Source organism: Anser anser, assembly GCF_964211835.1.
Source record: "Anser anser genome assembly, chromosome: 9".
NCBI classification, from domain to species: Eukaryota; Metazoa; Chordata; class Aves; order Anseriformes; family Anatidae; genus Anser; species Anser anser.
The window spans coordinates 7885061-7902890 of NC_139729.1; the positions used below are offsets into that span (position 1 = coordinate 7885061).

Sequence of the window (17830 nt, forward strand, 5' to 3'; positions counted from 1 at the left end):
ACAATTACAGAGTGCTGTTTTTTTATGTTTCACTACAAAAATGAAAATGATTTTCAGACACTTTGGTTATATGAATGAAAATTTTTGCTCAGATTCTAGTAAAAGTAGGTTAGGTCTCTAATGAGTGCTGTTGCAGTGAGTAACTTGAAAGAGGCAAACCAAATATGTTCAGGGTTCTGATTTTTTTTTTTTGGACAAACATAAGAGTAGGAAAATATTGTATATTTTAGAAATTCAGCTATTTAAACAGAATTTGCTCAGGTGGAATCTTCCTGAAATTTAATTATCTGCCTTACTTCTTGCTTATATGCCTACCAGCTGGTTTAGGAGTCACACTACGTGTATTTTCAAACCATAAAGGTTTTGAAAAAGGGGATATTATGTTAAGATCTTATATACACACCAGCCATTTGAAAATGCACTGAAACATTTTACAAAGTAAAACCATGAATAACTTCATTAGTAAAATGATGCATCTCAATCTGCACAAAAGCTAATTTGCATCCTTCCATTGTAAGAGAATGACTACAGAAAGAATCAGCCATTATTTTTATGAGATGCTTACAAACGCACAGAAAACATTGCTACCAGCTGGTCAGATTGAAGCATGTAGCAAAATGCTCGTGTCCATGGGGCTGCTGACAAATGGGTTTGAGAGAGACCGTAAATCCAGGCTCCGGTGATTATAGTTGCAGAGAGCCTACCCGTGTGCCTGGGGCAGGACTAAGACACCTCCAGGTACACCCCAGCCTCCCTGACTCTTCAGGAATGTGGCTTTTTTCCTGCTCTGTGACACACGCATCAGCCATACAGACAGCTTTTTCCCTCCTATCCAGCTTGCTTTGGGAATTACTCTAAAAACTAGTGTCTAAATGACAAGCGAGTGCTACTGACGTGGACTCTCAGTATTCATTGCTTATTCCTCAGCAGAAGAGCTAGAGCATCTGTCAAAACACCCTGGCGAGTAATTGCAGTAATCCAAGGATACAAATAAAAACTAGTTCAGTAGAAACATGTAAATATTCTATTACACAATTCTTGTCAATGACTTCTCATACAACCAGTGCTACTGTAGGTGGTAAAACATTATCTAACTAATCACTTTATTGTGGTTTTCTATGTGCTTATTAAATTATCTGATTACTGATGATACTCCGTAGAATAAAGACGCATAGTACATGAAAAAGAATGCAAAAAGGCTAAAAACTTATAAAGAATATACACACATACATAAATATACATGTATATGTGTGTGTGTGTGTGTATATATAAAAGCACTTGTCAGACATATTATTGGTCACTACTGGAAGAATACCTAATTAGAAAATGTGTTTCATTCTGCCCTGCCTCCCTCTCGCGCCTCAATCCCCGCCCCCCCCCCCCAAAAAAAAGTTGCCAGAAAGTTTTCAGAAAATACCTTTTCTTCTCTGATATATGGTTTAATTTTATTAAAAAAAAAAAAAAAGAGAGAGAGAAGAAAAAAGAGAAAAAAAACCCAAGCTCGATTCTTTGATTGTTTCAAGGAGAAGCATTCTGTATAACTAGTTATATTTTATTTTTATACTCTGAGGTTACCTTTTTCCTTGGTAATTCGTGCTCAAATTCAGAAAAGCACTTAGGCATAAATTTATTGTCAAGCACGTGTCTAGACCTTATTAAAAATACAGGGAAAAAGAAGGACTAAACAAATAGACCTTAGTGGGCTAGCTTCAGTGGGATATCTAATGATGTTTATTGCTAAGTCTGTGCTTAGGTTATAGTGAAATGGGCCTAACTGAGATTAATGCTAACAGAAAAAAACAACAAATTTGCAATTACAGATATGAAGTAGTAAATTATTTTTTCATTGGGTCAGTCTTACTAGATTTAAGTGGGTATCTATGAAAGAGACATTCCCCAACACTTTGATTGAATAGAATTTGCACAAGGATTTAGAACTATTGAAGAGCTAAGGACTGAGCTCCGAAGCTGAGAAGTTCAGTTCATATGTACAGATACTTAACAAGTACCTACAGATTTTTAATTTTAAGCTCTGCCTTAATGTGCTACTGTTGTGAGAAATTATCCCAAAACTTTGTGTGCTTTGTTCTTCAGCTGGCAAGCTCTTAAACGTGTAATATGTCAAATTAAAATAATCTGTTATTTTTCTTATTAATGACATAATTATATTGCGCCACTATAAGATTGCTTTCAGTCTAATTATGTCTAGGCAGAGATTACTGGTAATTAATATAACAAATAATTTTGACGACAACTAATAATAATTGCTTTCTTGAAGAATTTTCTGAAACCCTTAAGTAATTTTATTACTTCCACATACAGTATTACAGTAATTCTTTAGTAGTTAGTAGTTAATTACTTAAAGAAGTAATTAATTGCTACATTGAATTATGTTTAAAACAGAGCAAGAACAGAGTATACCTTTGCTTTCAGAACTGGCATTCAAGAATGGCTCCTTCTGGTTCCAGAGTCCCAGAGGCTCTCAGCCTGCCGCTGAGCGAGAGCTTAGATCTCTTGTTCAGCCACCAGGAACACACTGCCCAAACTGCTGCTCTGCCCCATCTCAGGAGCCACTAAGCGATTATGGAAATGAGCACCCAAGTCCTGAGACACCTCGTATTCCCACAGATACCGTGGGACTGATGCATCACAGGTAACAAAGTGCCCAAAGCTCTGTTGCAGGCAAAAGCTCTGGAAACCTGAAGCAGGAGTCTTAAGCAGAAAGAAAATGCCTATATTCATGAGGTAAAAGTAAATTTCTTTTATTGGTGACCACTGTTTTATGAATGTGTGGGTACACGTGCACTCATTGCTTGATTGCTAGTAGAGTGTTGTACAGCTGTGAATAGGAATATTCCAGGGGCAAGTGGTCCAAGACATGCTCTTTTGCCTAACAGGTGATCTGTGCTGTGACCTAATTTGAGATCCTCTGATACACTCTGGTATTATCCCAGGACATGGCATATTAAAATATGCATCTGTGAAAGTCTGTTGTTTAAAAGGCCATCTAGTACCATGTTTTATAAAAGCTGATACCCATCTTATCAGAAAACCTTTTATTTATTTATTTTTAAAGACACATGGGCCAAAATTTAAAAGTAAAATTTAATTTCCTCTCCATACCAAATACTGTGCCTCGGTGGCAGGCTCATGCTTCAAGATCCATTTCACTAAGAAATCATTTTCATCTTCTATACTCTGTGTTGTCTCTTTATGTCAGATATTTTTACGTGTTTTATGGTTTCCTCTGACCTTATTTTTCCACTAACACTGAGGTACCAATTGCTGCTGCTGCCACATATCTCTATCCATTCCCTAAAGTCTCTGTGACTTATTAATTGACGTAGAAGTTTCACAACACTGAGAAGAAAAGCCCAAAGATTTATCCAACTCCAAAAGATTTAAACTTTAGCTATAATAATGAAAAAAACAGCGTAAATATGATGTACGACATGAAATTCCTGAGGGCCAAATTATAGATACCCAATGCTCACCTGCCAATCAAAGGTGAAAAGAAGAGGCATCTCAGTGGGCCTGGTTAGAATTTTTTCAGCTGAAATTGTTTTCATTAGAAAACCAGTCATTTGCCCAAGATTTGCATAGCCCAATTGGGTGTGACCTCTGAGCAAAGCCTGCTTTGGCCAAATATTTAGAAGGGGATTGGAAGGGGAACAGTGTTTTTTTGTTTGTTTTGTTTTGTTTTGTTTCGTTTTCAAGATGATTGTATTTCAATGTTTGCAAATTTCCTAGAGTCGTGTCCAGTGTGAACAACCTAACTTCATTTAACTTGTTCAAAATACATTTATTTTTTCTTTGAATTTCATTTTGCAAAGCTTCTTCCTTGTTTTCTGGTATTAAATTGTTTCAGTTAAAGCGGACATTTCAAAAATCTTGAATCTCTCTCTGAAATTTCCAGTGTTCTCACTATAATATAGAAGATGATAACATGATTTGTGAATTAGTATGATATCCCTACAAAAGCATCACAGGCTTTTTCCTCCAGCATGTCAGCTGGACATCAGCCAGAGATATTTATAAAGTAAACTAAAAACAGTTCTTTCTTTCTTTTTACCGACAACTTCAGTTTTATGTTTTTGTAACACCCCTGACTTTTTTATTGGATGTGGGGATGTTTCACAAAAGGCAAAGTTTGTTTTGGGACTTTAACATGATTTTGGGCTCCAGAACTTAAGACATAATTTTGAATGTTATTGTTAGTATTATTGTTAAGCTAAAAAAAATCCGAAATGGACCTCATGTTTCTCATCAAATAGTAGGAATTAGAAAATCAAAATGTTCTTTTCCAAACTTCCTATAAATTTTGAGCAAAATACCCAGGATTTATCAGAATAAGACACTTTTTTTTTTTTTTCTGTGTTGTCTTATTAGTACACTGAGCTGAAAATATCCTATGTATTTACTAAAAGAGTAAATACATTCTGAATCCTAGCCTAAAGGTTTAATACTGATATACTGTTTCAAAACTTTTTCCTGTGAAAATTGGGTCCAAGTCATAATAGGTTAGATTCCAGACAGCATTCCTCAAGGTGCTATTTGAAGGCTAAATTGAGTTTAAGAAAAACCTTATTTGGGACTTTATTATTGCATTGCTCATAAAACAACATCCCATAGTTTTATTTCACTAGCTTGTGACACATTCACAGAAATCAGAAAAGGATTAGCTGACGGTAATACCAAACATATTAGAACAATCCCTTTGTATCTGACAGCAAATCACAAACAGGAACGCTGATCCTATAAGCTGCAGAGTGCATATTTCAGAAGTGCTGAAATGTTCAGCAGCTTATTAATAGTCAATACTCATTGTTTCATCTGATAGAAAAATGCAGTATTCCTCCAAATATTTGAAGTAACAGCGAGAGCTCTGCGTAGTTGGGAACGGAAACCTTGAGCATTTGAAAGCGACATTATTAAATTACTAAACACCAACAGTGAAATGATGTACTCTGCTGTCTGCATAGATTTGCACATACCAACATGCATATGCCCACCACCATCTTCGTGCTGCGCAGGAATATTGCTGATTCATAAGCACAGCAATGTTTGGAACAGGCTCTTAAAAACATTATAGCATCTTTACCTTGTGACTTGTGCAATAGGGTTCTGCATGATATAAAATAGCATATAATTAAAGTTAATACAATTAAACCTGTTACAACGCCTTACGGGATAATTTAATAATGTAGAAGTCGTATAACTTGTATGTAAAGTTAATAAATGCTAAAATTGTGATGAGAAGTAGTTTCAAATCTAGCATTAGCTCATAGACAGATCTGAACATGGGCAGTATCTTTTCCCAAAGGAAAGGAAAGAGATCACAAAAAGAAATAAGTAATGTTCTTTTTTTTTTTTTTTTTTTTTAAAATACAGTAGATTTTGCTGCACTGGACAGAGAACAGGAAAAAGGTTTGTTTTTTTTTCTTTTTTTTCAGGCATGTGGAGAATTGATACTTTTTTGTGCATGTCATATGGCTGTAAGCATATAAAGCTTTACAGGGAGCCCTTGCCCAAAATATGAAAGGGCAGAAAATTTTATTTCTGTTCTCAGTGTCAAAAATTGAGTACATTTGACACCCCTCTCCTACCCCCCCGCAAAGAGTCTTGACAGCGTCCAGGATCACAATTGAAGTTCTGCACTACTTCTGAACACACAGCTGATAAACAACGTAACAAGCTGCCCTTGTAAGTCTACTTTTCTGTGGAGATTCTGCTTTATCTACATTCATTATCATATAACATCTGCATCTTGCTGTTACTATGCTGCTGGGTACCAGTTCTTCTGTGCTTGTGCCATTTGTGCTTGGGTAAAAAGAGTGGGAATTTGTTCTTCAGGGAGATGTACACTGTGTTTGTAACCGGGCTATAAATCTGATCAGTAATACAGGTGTTTTTTTGCATCCACATGTATATTAAAAAGCCATAGAAATCTCGTGTAGTGAGTTGCATGGGAACTTGTGTTAATACTGACATTCATTTGTTCATAAAGCTCATTGAAACACGATAGCAGAAACATTTGATTTTTTTTCATTGTCATTCAGTGATACATTACAAGACCTTTTCCTTTTTGCTTTATATAGTTTAGATAAAAAACATGTTTAAAGACTGCTTTAGAAAGAGAAATGCAATGTTAGACGATGAAATGAAGTCAAGGTGTGCCCTTGCTTACAGAGCTAACTGACATTATGAAGCATATCAGACACCTGTTACCATGACGTGTTTAATATTCCTTGTGTTTATTTTATTTTTTAATAGCAGAGGCAAAAGTGCACCTCATTTTATCACAAATCAGAGATTTCCTTCTCATGGTTTAAATGTGAGTATTGCAAAAAGATGACCTGTAGTGCTCTTCCCAGCTCCCAGATCCTTTCACATGCTGCATTTGTGGACAGGTGAATATTTCTTCCTCCTGTGTCTAAAGAGGAGAATTTCATGAGAAAGGTTTTCTCCATTTTTAAGACGTTGGTTCAGGTTCCTATGTTTCAGTAGAGGAAGGAGATTCCCCCCCCCCCAAAAAAATACTACTTGAGGGAATATTGTGTTTCTCACATTCTGCTAGATCCATTATCATTAGTGAGAGCAGGTAAGCAGATGTGCAGGTTGCATAAATGCAGCACAACCCTTGCAAAGCAAAATAAAGAATAGAATAAGCCATTCTTATTAATTTGCACACATGTTAGACTTGTCCAAACACATTAGGTGTAATAGTCTCCCTTTCCAGAGATCTCTGAAGCATACTGTGGTAGACCGTAAGGTCAGGAAAAGGGGTAATTGCAAAAGCAGCTGTCATCGAGCAAAGGACTTAACTGAACAGTTGTCCAAAGGCCCGCCTTTCTTAATACCTCTATACAAACTGTAGTGCTTTGTAGCTCCATGTTACCTCTGCTGGTACAGGGCAAAGCATGAACATTGGTCAAACATTATTCGTTTTCTCATGTTGAGCTGTGGCTAGAGGTAAGGACTGGTTCCTTGGCTGGTGTATTTCCATTCAATGAAACAGGGATGTTTTTCACTAGCTGGAGTGCTAACGCAAGGCATCCTGTAGCAAAACAATGTAAAAGACCATTCTTTAAATCTCACTGATGCTATTGTAAATCCAGAACAACCACAGTGCAGCTCTTGGATTCAGTCTCACTTTGCACTTCTGTCAATGAAAATATACTGCAATTATACTGTCAATTATACTGCATTTGTTTATAGTGTCTGACTATGAAAATTTACTTGAAATTGCTACCCAATAGACTAAATTTATAGGGATACGTCCTGTGTATTAGTGTATAAGTGGTTTGAAATCTGAAGTAGGATGTCTTCTGAAGTTTTGGCTTTGTAAAGCATGTGGTGGCGTAATGCTCCCTCACTGGAATTACCTGTCATTGAGTGAATATGGGGAGGACCCCTCTCCTTTGGTATATAATTAATTTTGTTGGAACCTTTATGTTATTCTTTAACCTTCTACTTAAGAAAACCAGAGGACATGGAAAACGTTAATCGTTTTTGAATCTCTGTCAAAGACTCTTAAATGCACGCTATTTTGAGTCAGTATGTCATGAAGAGTTATACGACCACTTTGTAACACTTCAGTTCCGTTTGTATAGCAGTGCTGTCTTTTGCTTCCTTCAGCTGGCAGTCAAAATTTCTGTGACCTATTTCATCAGTCATTTCAGTTTCTAGGAGCAGAAAAGTCTATCATATTTAATGACAGCAGCTCCTCATGTGCCTGAGCCAAGAGCAGATCAAGGGAAGCCAGGCCCTGCAAACCACTACTGTCTGGATAAACCTTAGACATTTAGATAGAGTTGAGTGCTTACAAGCTTCACAGAGCAAAGGCACTCAGCAATTAACTATTCTGAGGAGTCATAAAATAACGTGTTACTCTTTCTTAAGGATTTTTTCTCTTGTTGTTGTTACATTTTCTCCTTCAGCAGGGAAATAAAAAAAAGTCATTATTTAAGCTGGTGTAAATAATTAAGACTCAAGTCCCTAATTAATGTAATTCACTACACAGGGCTATTTTTCCAGTGAGATGCAGTGGTGAGCCTGGAAGATCCACATGTTGCCAGTGCCATAATTTTATTTGTACGTGACTTCCTTTTTTTTGACACTTCCCCTGGCCCCAAATCCTTTATTTGTGTGCCATTGCTTCTCTTTATTTTGGAGGTCTAGAGATGGAATAACCTCTATATGTTTTCTCAGGGAAGACTGGCAAGATACAGACAATTCCTCATCATGAAGCTCTTTGTGTTTTTTTGTTTGTTTGTTTTTCACAAAACAAAACAAACAAAAAAAAACCTGCAATTGTTTATCTGGAGCACAGACTAGTTATTCCTTACTGGAAGAGATCTGTATCAGAAGTATCCCAGATTTTTTAGACATAGCACGTTTGATTTCATAAACGCATAGTTGAATAAGGCTTATTTATTGTCTAGTAATCTTCTGTTGTCCTAAAATCAGGAGGGACTTCTGTTTTAAAACATATATAATATTCGAGTATTTTATAATTACTTACTTTCATGCTTTTATCAGAAGTTTCACAATATTTGGTATTTTTCCTCAAGTCCCATTGCCTGAGGTGACGTGATTATGTAAGACTCTTGGGCATCATTAAAAAAAATAATAATTTATTTGTCTTTTAGCTAAACAGAAAAGAATGAAAACATGACCCAAGTGCATGCTAAAAACTTGAAAGCCAATGGCAAATGAAAAGAATCTAAACTTTATTATTTAAAAAAAATCTTTAAATTTAATAATAAATTCTTTATTATTTTAAAAAGTTCTTTAAATGGTATGTTCACGATTTTCAGAAGGACAATTTGTTTTTCAACACCTGAGATAATCAATTCTACATAGCTATAATTGGAGTCTTACAAGGTATAAATGTACAAATATATTTTAAATTAACAGCGTGTTAAACTTTCGTGTTAATCTGTTTTTTTTTTTTTTTTAGCTTCCTGTATAAGAAATCAGTTATTTCCATTTGCTTAGGAAAATGATGCAATTGCATTGTTCTTGTAAAATTTAAAGCACTGTAGGTAATGCTGAGCTTTTTCAGTATTAGCAAAAGCTTCCTAAATGGTTATATACTAAGCTGGCAAGCAATAAGTCAAAATTAGCAATTAAATTAACATTAATTTTTTTAAAGTTGCTTTAAGTTCATAGGGGAAACAATTCTGGTTATTCATTAATATCCTCTTCTTGAATTCTTCCTGCCCCCAGGCTTTTTCCCACCTATGCATATCAAATATAATTCACGAAAACAGCATGAAAACAGCATTCTCCTGAGTCCAGAGGACTACTTCAGTAGTTGGTATTTTGAATTGAATCTGTACATAGTGTCTTCAAATAAATGCAGCAGTAAGATTGAGATAGTAAGAGCTACACTAAGTTAGGATGAAATAATTCATTAAAAAAAAAATAAACCCACCCTTTTTCTAATTTCTTTATGAAATGCAAAAACATCAAATTATTTGTGGTAAAGGTTGCTATCTTTATTTCAGTAATATATGCAAGTTGCCAAATATTCCATTTCATAAGCATGTCAAAGTGCCAGTTTCACTCTTAACTTAAACCATCATGGTCATCTGCAATAAAAATCATTCTCACTTTAGTTTCCAGAACCATTGTTAAGCTTGTAGACTAAACATATAACAGTTGTAAGCAGTCAGCAGCTTTATTACTTCTGCTGCCCTTGCAGATGCATCCTGGATTCAATTTATCCAAGTACATCAAAGTATTTAAATTTTCAAGTATCGCAAGCATTTTGGAGTGCTTAAAGACTATTTGTCTTCTCAAATGTTTGAATGTAAATGAAGATGAAAATTATCTTGATTTTTTTTTTTTTTTCAGTTTTAAAGGACTGTCACAGTTCTGTTCTGAAAAGACATCTGAAACTCAATTTTTTTATTTTCTTTTCCTATGCAATTGTAAGAAATCCAGTTTCAGGTTACATGGTCAGCTTGGGTTCTTGGGTTCCTTCATTCTGAGAGTTCTCTCTTTCTGTAGAGTTTAATGAATTAAACACCTAGTAATGCCAGCAATTTGTCTCAACTTCTCTCTAAGCTTTTTCTTTCTTTTTTTTTTTTTTCTCTCACTAGGCTGCAAATAAATATATCTTTAATTGATCCATCAGGCTAAGAGTCTAGTCCCTGACTAAAACTGACATGAAAGCCTGAATTGGTTAAACAATATTTAGCCAGCAGAAGGTTAGATAAAATATGGGTAGCTGGCTTGTAAAGGCAGCCACATTAGTCATTTTGTTTGAAAAATACATTAATTACTTTTGCAATATTTGAAATAGTGTCTAACTAAATATTTGGCAATAGTAATTCACTATCGTTATATAATACTTTACTAATAATACTATACTATATACTTACAAATATTTCTATTTTTTTATTTTTATATTTTAAGCTTCAAAACGTATCTATTTGAAATGCTTATAGATACATAACCAAAAGCTTATTTTGGTTATTGTGTGCAAGAATTAATTCAATGCCTGGATGCACTGCCTGGTAGCACCTTAGTCTACTCAAAATTCCTGTGAAGTTATAAAACTCTCAGGAAACGGACATACATTTATACATTTTTGCAACCAGGTGCATGACCTGTATATTACACATACATATGCATTCAACCTTGCTTATAAAATCAAAAGGCTGGAAAGGTCTTATGAGGTCAACTGTATGCTCAGGACAAGATCAACTCTGCCTGTGTCACTTCTACCAGATGTTTGTCAAAATTGTCTTTAAAGAGGTGGTGGCAGCATGAGAAGGTCACTGGCTCAGCTGTCCCAGTAAAGTCCCCCATCACTCTATTTTTATTTTTTATTTTTTGAAAATGTGAATTCTCCTGAAATGTTAGTTGTTATTTTTAGTTCTACTCATTTACAACATAGAGAACAGGTTATAAATGTCCCTTTTCCAATATCTTTCTGTGCACTTGAGGACAGTGCTTACAATTCTTTTCACCCCTTTCTTCTTTATTGCCAATTCCCTACATCCAGTCCAGTCATTTGCTGATCCCATTTGCAGTATTTTGTTGGCCCTTTGTTTTTTCTGGACCTCTTCTCTTTTTTAAGACTCTGTCTCCCTGTTCCACATCTCTGTTGTATGTAGCCTCAGAGCTGAGACTCAACAGGATGGGCACATGGCTTTGGCTGCAGTTCACACTAACTGGCTTCTCCTTGGCTTTTCTTTTTGGCTTATAAGGGATACCTCTGCAGACAATACAGAGGACATACTGCAGCCTGCAGGTATTTAAACAAATGGAAATTTCTAAATATATTGGTCCTAATTAGAGAGAAAGAACATGATTCATTAGATAATCCACCCTACTTCAGCAATCAGAACAGCCACAGAAGCCTTGTAAACTTCTGGTTTGTATGTCTTAGAATGAAAAGTTCTATAAGCATGAAAGCCTTTTTTTTTTTTTTTTTTTTTAAAGAAGGAAAGGACAGGCTAGTTAAAATTGTTGTGTAGTAATGCTTTCCAGGCTGCTAACCTGTGTGTCTGCATACAGTTTCAGCATCACAACATTAGTTACCACAAAATTACAGACCTGTGAAAACAAAAACATAGCAGAATAAGTTAAAGGAAGTTTAAATATAGTCCCTATTTTATAACTTGGGATAACTTGGGCACTATATTCCCATTTTAAAACTGCCAGTGAACTACTGGGAATTTTTTTTTCTTGATGATCTTCTTTAAGACCTGTATGAATAGCAGAGAAAACAGCTCCACTGTAATAAAAACAGGGTTTTGTTTTCCATTTTTTTTTTTTTTAAATGAGGCATTGGGTAAAATAAAGGTCATTGCAACAACCTTTGAAAGAACAAAAAGAGTAATTTTCCCCCTTTTGCTTTTTTACTGGTTTTCAGTGCAATGTGAAAAATCATTTTTAAGTTTGCCCATCTGTTTTACATAAAACCTTAGCTGACCTTACACGAAGTGAAACAAATGCACAAAAAGCTTTGCAGTTGGGTTCTTGCCAGTTAGGCAGAGCAAAAAGAAAAGAATATGTAAAGTTAGATCCTGCTCTTGTGTAAATTAGCCTAGCTCCAGTGGGGACTTATGTTGATTTATACCAGCAGAGGCTGAGGCTTGTATTTCTTATAAAAACCAGACTTGTCAGACCCAGTCCTGCTACCACTGAAATCACCTTAAGGGTAGCTATCGATTTTGGTGGAAAAAGGGCAGTTGCTGAAGGAGCCATGTTTGCTACAGGTAAACAGTACATACCCATATACTGGGCAAACTGAAGAGCAAGAACAAAGTGTAAGTAACTCTTTGAGACTGTGGACGTGCAGGTATGAAATAAAGATTAAGTTGCACCCTAGCTTTGTACGCCCTGTATACAAGGCTGAGTTTGAGCCCTGTCTAACGAAGCTAAGGAGCCCGTTTGATGTCAGACTTGAAGTGAAGAGATTCTCAGCGTGCAGAGGTGAGTCTCATATCCTGCTGCTTTTCTGTGTGTGTGTGTGTGTGTTAGCCCAACTTCTCTCATGCAGTGTAATCATATGGATCAAAAATGAATCCTGAGGAAAGGAATGGAAATAGGTGAGGCATGCGGAAGTAGAGCATACCAGCAGAAAACAGCTGCTAAATCCTCAAGTAACTTACCATGCATTTCAATAAAACTTTTGTTAATGAGTCTGAGAGGTGAACTATGCCCATTATATCAACACTCCAATCTAATATGATTAATGAGTATAAAGTAAGGTTCAAGCATTTAATTAAAAAGGCAATCATAAGTTACTGAACAGTGAAGCTGAAGCTAAGTTTCTGAGAAGTAGGTTATTTAACAGAATGAGATGCCCCAAAGAGGCACTGGGCCAAAAATCTCCCTTGGCTTACATTCTGTAGAGAGGTATAGACTGATTTGAAACAACAGAATTTGATGTATACAGAAATGAACACATATATACATGCATAACAGTGAGCACATATGGTGATGCCTATGTTTAGAGATTGTCTGAACATTTCATTAATAGACAAAGGTTTTCCACTTGTTTGTTAATTTGCCATACTTGGAGTAATTTTTCTTGCATGCAAAACCAAACCCTAATGTATTTTATTTTGACATGGTCAAGCAAACTTTAGAAAAGAATCTCTACAGACTTCTAAGCAAGATTCAGTATTTGCATCAAAAGTGGTTGCTGTGTATTTATTAAAGATCTGCTTTTTTATTTTTTAATTGAAAATAGTCCAGATTTGACCATGTCATAGATTCCAGTTCATACACGTCCAATAAAGACTTGACAGATGTTGATATAATCAGTAATTTTATCACTTTATATTTTAATTAACTTACTTAACTTTATAGTATAGCTTATTCCCCAAGTTTTTCTCTGGCTTCTGAACAGAGAAAAGTGTCTATCTGCAGTGATAGAATAAGATAATATCTGCAATGAATAACCAGTTCTTTTTCTGAAAGAAAGTAAGTATCTGGCAATAATAATTGATATTCTTAAATACAATTAATATACAATGAGGCATATGAATACAGCAGGTAAGAATTGCTGTACCTGAATCCAGGATTCCATCAAATACAGTATCTTGTTGACTATGGTTGGCAACAAAGGTGAAAGGGGAGCAAAACACCCAAAAAACAATTGTGGGCCCCTCAGGAAAGACAATTTTGGGGGCAATTAATAGTACCCTTCTCTGTGATACTTGATAAGTTATATTCTTATCCATTTCTGTTCTATCTAAAATAATGTCATTGGTCATTAAACAGGAAAACAAGTGCATTCCACATTTTATTTAGAAAAATAAGATCTATCTGAAAACAAATCTCAAAACTGAATGAAGTGGTTGGCTTTCTCCTTCTTTTGTGCTAGTATGGTGCTATTTAAACTGGACCAAAGTCACTAATTTCTGTACTGAAAACAGCAAAGCAATCTGAAATCAGTGGGCTGGAAGAGGATACAAGTTAATGGCAAAAGTATTATTTGAAATCAGTTCCGTTTAGGTCAGTTTTTCTTATATGAACACCCTTTTCTAGAGAGTCGGAAGTCAAGTAAAATGATTTTTCATCTAGAAAATGTTACGTTAGACACACTGAATATCAAGAGAAAATGCAAAGGACTTATGTCACTTACTGGACTGTGTGAGTTTTACCTGACCATTTCAAGTTTGCTCACTTACTTCAGCAAAATGTTTTTGGTTCTATTAGCAAAAGGAATAAAAATTTGAAATATAAAGAGATTTATTAGACCCATAGAACAGTCATAATTATATCTTTCTTGTCTACCTAAGGCTGCTGACGGTAACCTAGGGATCTAGGGCATCTTCAGACACATCTAATAACATGTATCAACAGGCTTCCAAAGGTTTTATACCTTCTCTCCCAAATTAGAGGACAAGCCTATAAAAGCTACCTGCAACAGCAATTACAGGGCTGGCAACAGTAACTTGGTCAGACAGGAGACTCCCTTTCTCAAAAGACAAGATGTTGTGGAATGGCAGCTGATAGCTGCTGCCCGACTGTGGGGCAAGGATTCTTATCTTCTGCTAAATTTGTACCCAAATATGTGCAGGGCATTATGGTTTCATACAGCTTTTTGTAGGCTGATAAGCTCCTGACCAGCATACACCCTTTGAACAGATTCCTGCCAAGCCATTTTGGCAGCCTGCCAACCCTATCTTTCTGGGTGTCTGAAATATTTTGGAGTGTCTTTTGCAACTCTGCTTCCGCAGCTTGCCCTGTATTTTCCTGTTGTGCTCTAGAGCAGTCTTGTGGTTTGGTGCTAGAGGAGACAAAAACATAAAAGGCCAACAGTTCTGGCACTGCTCTCTAGCAGCCTTTAAGTATTTGACAGTATTTATCTTGGACAATTATTTTTCTCTACAGCTGATTTTTTTTTCTAGAAACAAACAAACAAACAAAAAACAACCAAAACAACAACAAAACAGACCACTCTATACCTAAATTATTACACAAGAACTCCAGGTCTATTAAAGGCTTGGTTATGGATCTCAGAATTCCCACTGAGTAGCTTTATTTGTTCACAGCTGACGGAATTATGGCTTTCCTGTACTAGAAAACAATACTAAAATAGAAGTTAACCTTGAAGTAAGATATATAGATCCTCTTGACAAGGTGCACATGAACGGGAGGACTGGACTGGGCCATGGACTATCTGCCTGGTCACTGACGAACTCTGGTCCTCCCAGTAGAACTGTGGCCTCTTAGAGGTGGGATCCTGAATCCTTTAGAATGTATCACCTCTGCTCACTGCCCTTCTCCATTCCTCTGATATGGCAATGTTAATGGTCCTTCTCTCTCACCTTTAATCTTTCTTTTTGCCTACTGGCAAGAAGAGAGATCTTCGGGGAAGAACCTGTTTTAGATTTGATGTTTGAACAGCTCACAGCTCTAGACAGCAAATGATCTCACCTATAAAATTTAGGTCTACTGGAATACAGACAATAAGGAGCTGACTACTAAAGTATGCAGATGAGTTGAATCCCCATGGTCTCTACAGGTGTCCCTCTGAGACAGAAGAATCTGACTAAAGATAAAATAGCAGAAAAAAAACAGAAAGGTAGCGTAAATTAAAGGGATTGCTGTTTGTTTTGCCAAAATCTGCTTAAATTTTAAGCTGGATTGCTTTGAAAGCATGCTGAGCTGAAGAAAGGTGTTATTTTTTAAATGCTGTGGGGCATTCTTCTAATCATTTGAGGAGAAAGCACTACATATTCTAAATAAAAAAATACTGTATCCATTCTTGTAATGAAGGTTCATTAGGCATCAGACTGATTTATTGTATTGTTTCCTTTATAAATTATTTTCATTATGTTTTATCACAGTACATGACTACTGCCCTAGGGGAATATGCAGGAATGAACTGAATGGCAAGCGTAATAGACTGCTTTAATTAAAATAGTGTAATGCATATTTCAGTGCTATTAACAAAAACAAAATTGATTTTGTTTTCTGGGTAATTGAATATATTAAAGCCCAGGTGCTGTGTTTCTATTGTTTAACCCTCTGAGTTCACTTACATTTGACGTTTTGCAGTTGGAAATACATTTATTGCCAAGCATTTCATAAGGAGAATTTTCTTCTCTGCCAGTGATATTTCCTTCTTCATTTCTTTCCTCAACTCCAGTCCCCTAGTGCACGTGTACCATTATTAAACAACAGGAAAGCATAAATATGAATTTCAATGATGAAAGCCCTTTGATCTTTTCCAGTATCTTCAAGCAAGCTCCAGACAGTGAGGACACTGATAAAAGAAAGTGCATTAGTCCTTTGCACTTTTTAACCTGACGTTCTGTGGAGACAGCAGCAGTCAGTCACCATAATTCCATTAGTTAATGAACACTTCAGAAATTTGTCCATCATAAGAAAGACCCTTTAGAATTACAGTCAATCAATGACACCTGTTCTTCTAAGTAGCTTCCTTTTCTCCTTTTCTTTTGATTTATGTAGGCTATGAGTCTTTTTAATTTCCTTTACCCTCCAGGTACCCAAAGTTTACCTTTTATCAAGAAGATGCATTATGTTGGTGACATGACAGACATAGGCAAATCAGGTTAATGATTTCTGAGTACAGCAATCAAATGAAACCAACTGGCCTAGGAAAGAACCATTTTACCTGATGATTGTCATGGCCGTATCTTAAATACCAGATTTTTTTTTTTTTTTTTTTAGAATTGTAGGGGTTGGAAGGGACCTCAAGAGATCATCGAGTCCAAACCCCCTGCCAAAGCAGGTTCCCTAGAGCAGGCTGCCCAGGCAGGCGTCCAGATGGGTCTTGAATATCTCCAGAGGAGACTCCACAACCTCCCTAGGCAGCCTGTCCCAGTGCTCTGTCACTCTCACCATGAATAAGTTCTTTAGCATATTGGTGCGGAACGTCCTGTGATTCATTTTGTGGCCATTGCCCCTTGTCCTGTCCCCACAAACGACTGAAAAGAGGTTGGCCAAATCCCTCTGTCTCCCACACTTAAGAAACTTGTAAACATTAATAAGATCTCCTCTCAGTCTTCTCTTCTCAAGGCTGAACAGAGCCAGGTCTCTCAGCCTTTCCTCATAGGGGAGATGCTCCAGGCCCTGTATCATCTTTGCGGCCCTCTGCTGGACTCTTTCCCTGTCTTTTTTGTACTGGGGAGCCCAGAACCGGACACAGTACTCCAGGTGAGGCCTGACCATGGCAGAGTAGAGGGGGAGGACCACCTACCTTGACCAGCTGGCCGCGCTCCTTTTAATGCACCCCAGGATCCCATTGGCCCTCTTGGCCACCAGGGCACACTGCTGGCTCATGGCCAACCTGTCGTCCACCAGGACCCCCATGTCCTTCTCCACAGAGCTCCTCTCCAGCAGGTCGTCCCCCAGCCTGTACTGATACGTGCAGTTGCTCCTTCCCAGGTGCAGGACTCTACACTTGCTCTTGTTAAACTTCATTTGGTTTCTTCCTGCCCAGCTCTCCAGCCGGTCCAGGTCTCACTGAACGGCAGCACAGCCTTCTGGCGTGTCGGCCACTCCTCCCAGCTTTTATCACCGGCATACTTGCTAAGGGTGGACGCTATTCCCTCAAAGTCATCGATGAAGATATTGAACAAGACCAGACCCAGCACCGACCCCTGGGAAACACCGCTAGTCACAGCTCTCCAGCTGGACTCTGTGCCGTCGATCACAACCCTCTGAGCTTGGCCAGTCAGCCAGTTCTCAACTCACCTTACTGTCCACTCATCTGTCCCATGCTTTCTCAGCTTTGCTAGCAGGATGTTGTGGGAGACGGTATCAAAAGCCTTGCTAAAGTCAAGGTAGATGACATCCACTGCTCTCCCCCCATCTACCCAGCTGGTGA

The 17830-nt window shown here is 37.0% G+C and overlaps 1 protein-coding gene across 1 annotated transcript in view; it reads left to right on the forward strand.

Moving 5' to 3' along the window:
* LOC310903943 (uncharacterized protein) overlaps positions 1–3947 on the forward strand; it is a 166827-nt gene extending 162880 nt beyond the window's left edge. Inside the window, exon 6 of the mRNA XM_083848045.1 lies at positions 2434–3947. The gene's annotated coding sequence lies outside the window, so the exon portion shown is untranslated. The remainder of the gene's footprint in view (positions 1–2433) is intronic.
* The last annotated feature ends 13883 nt before the right edge of the window (positions 3948–17830 follow it).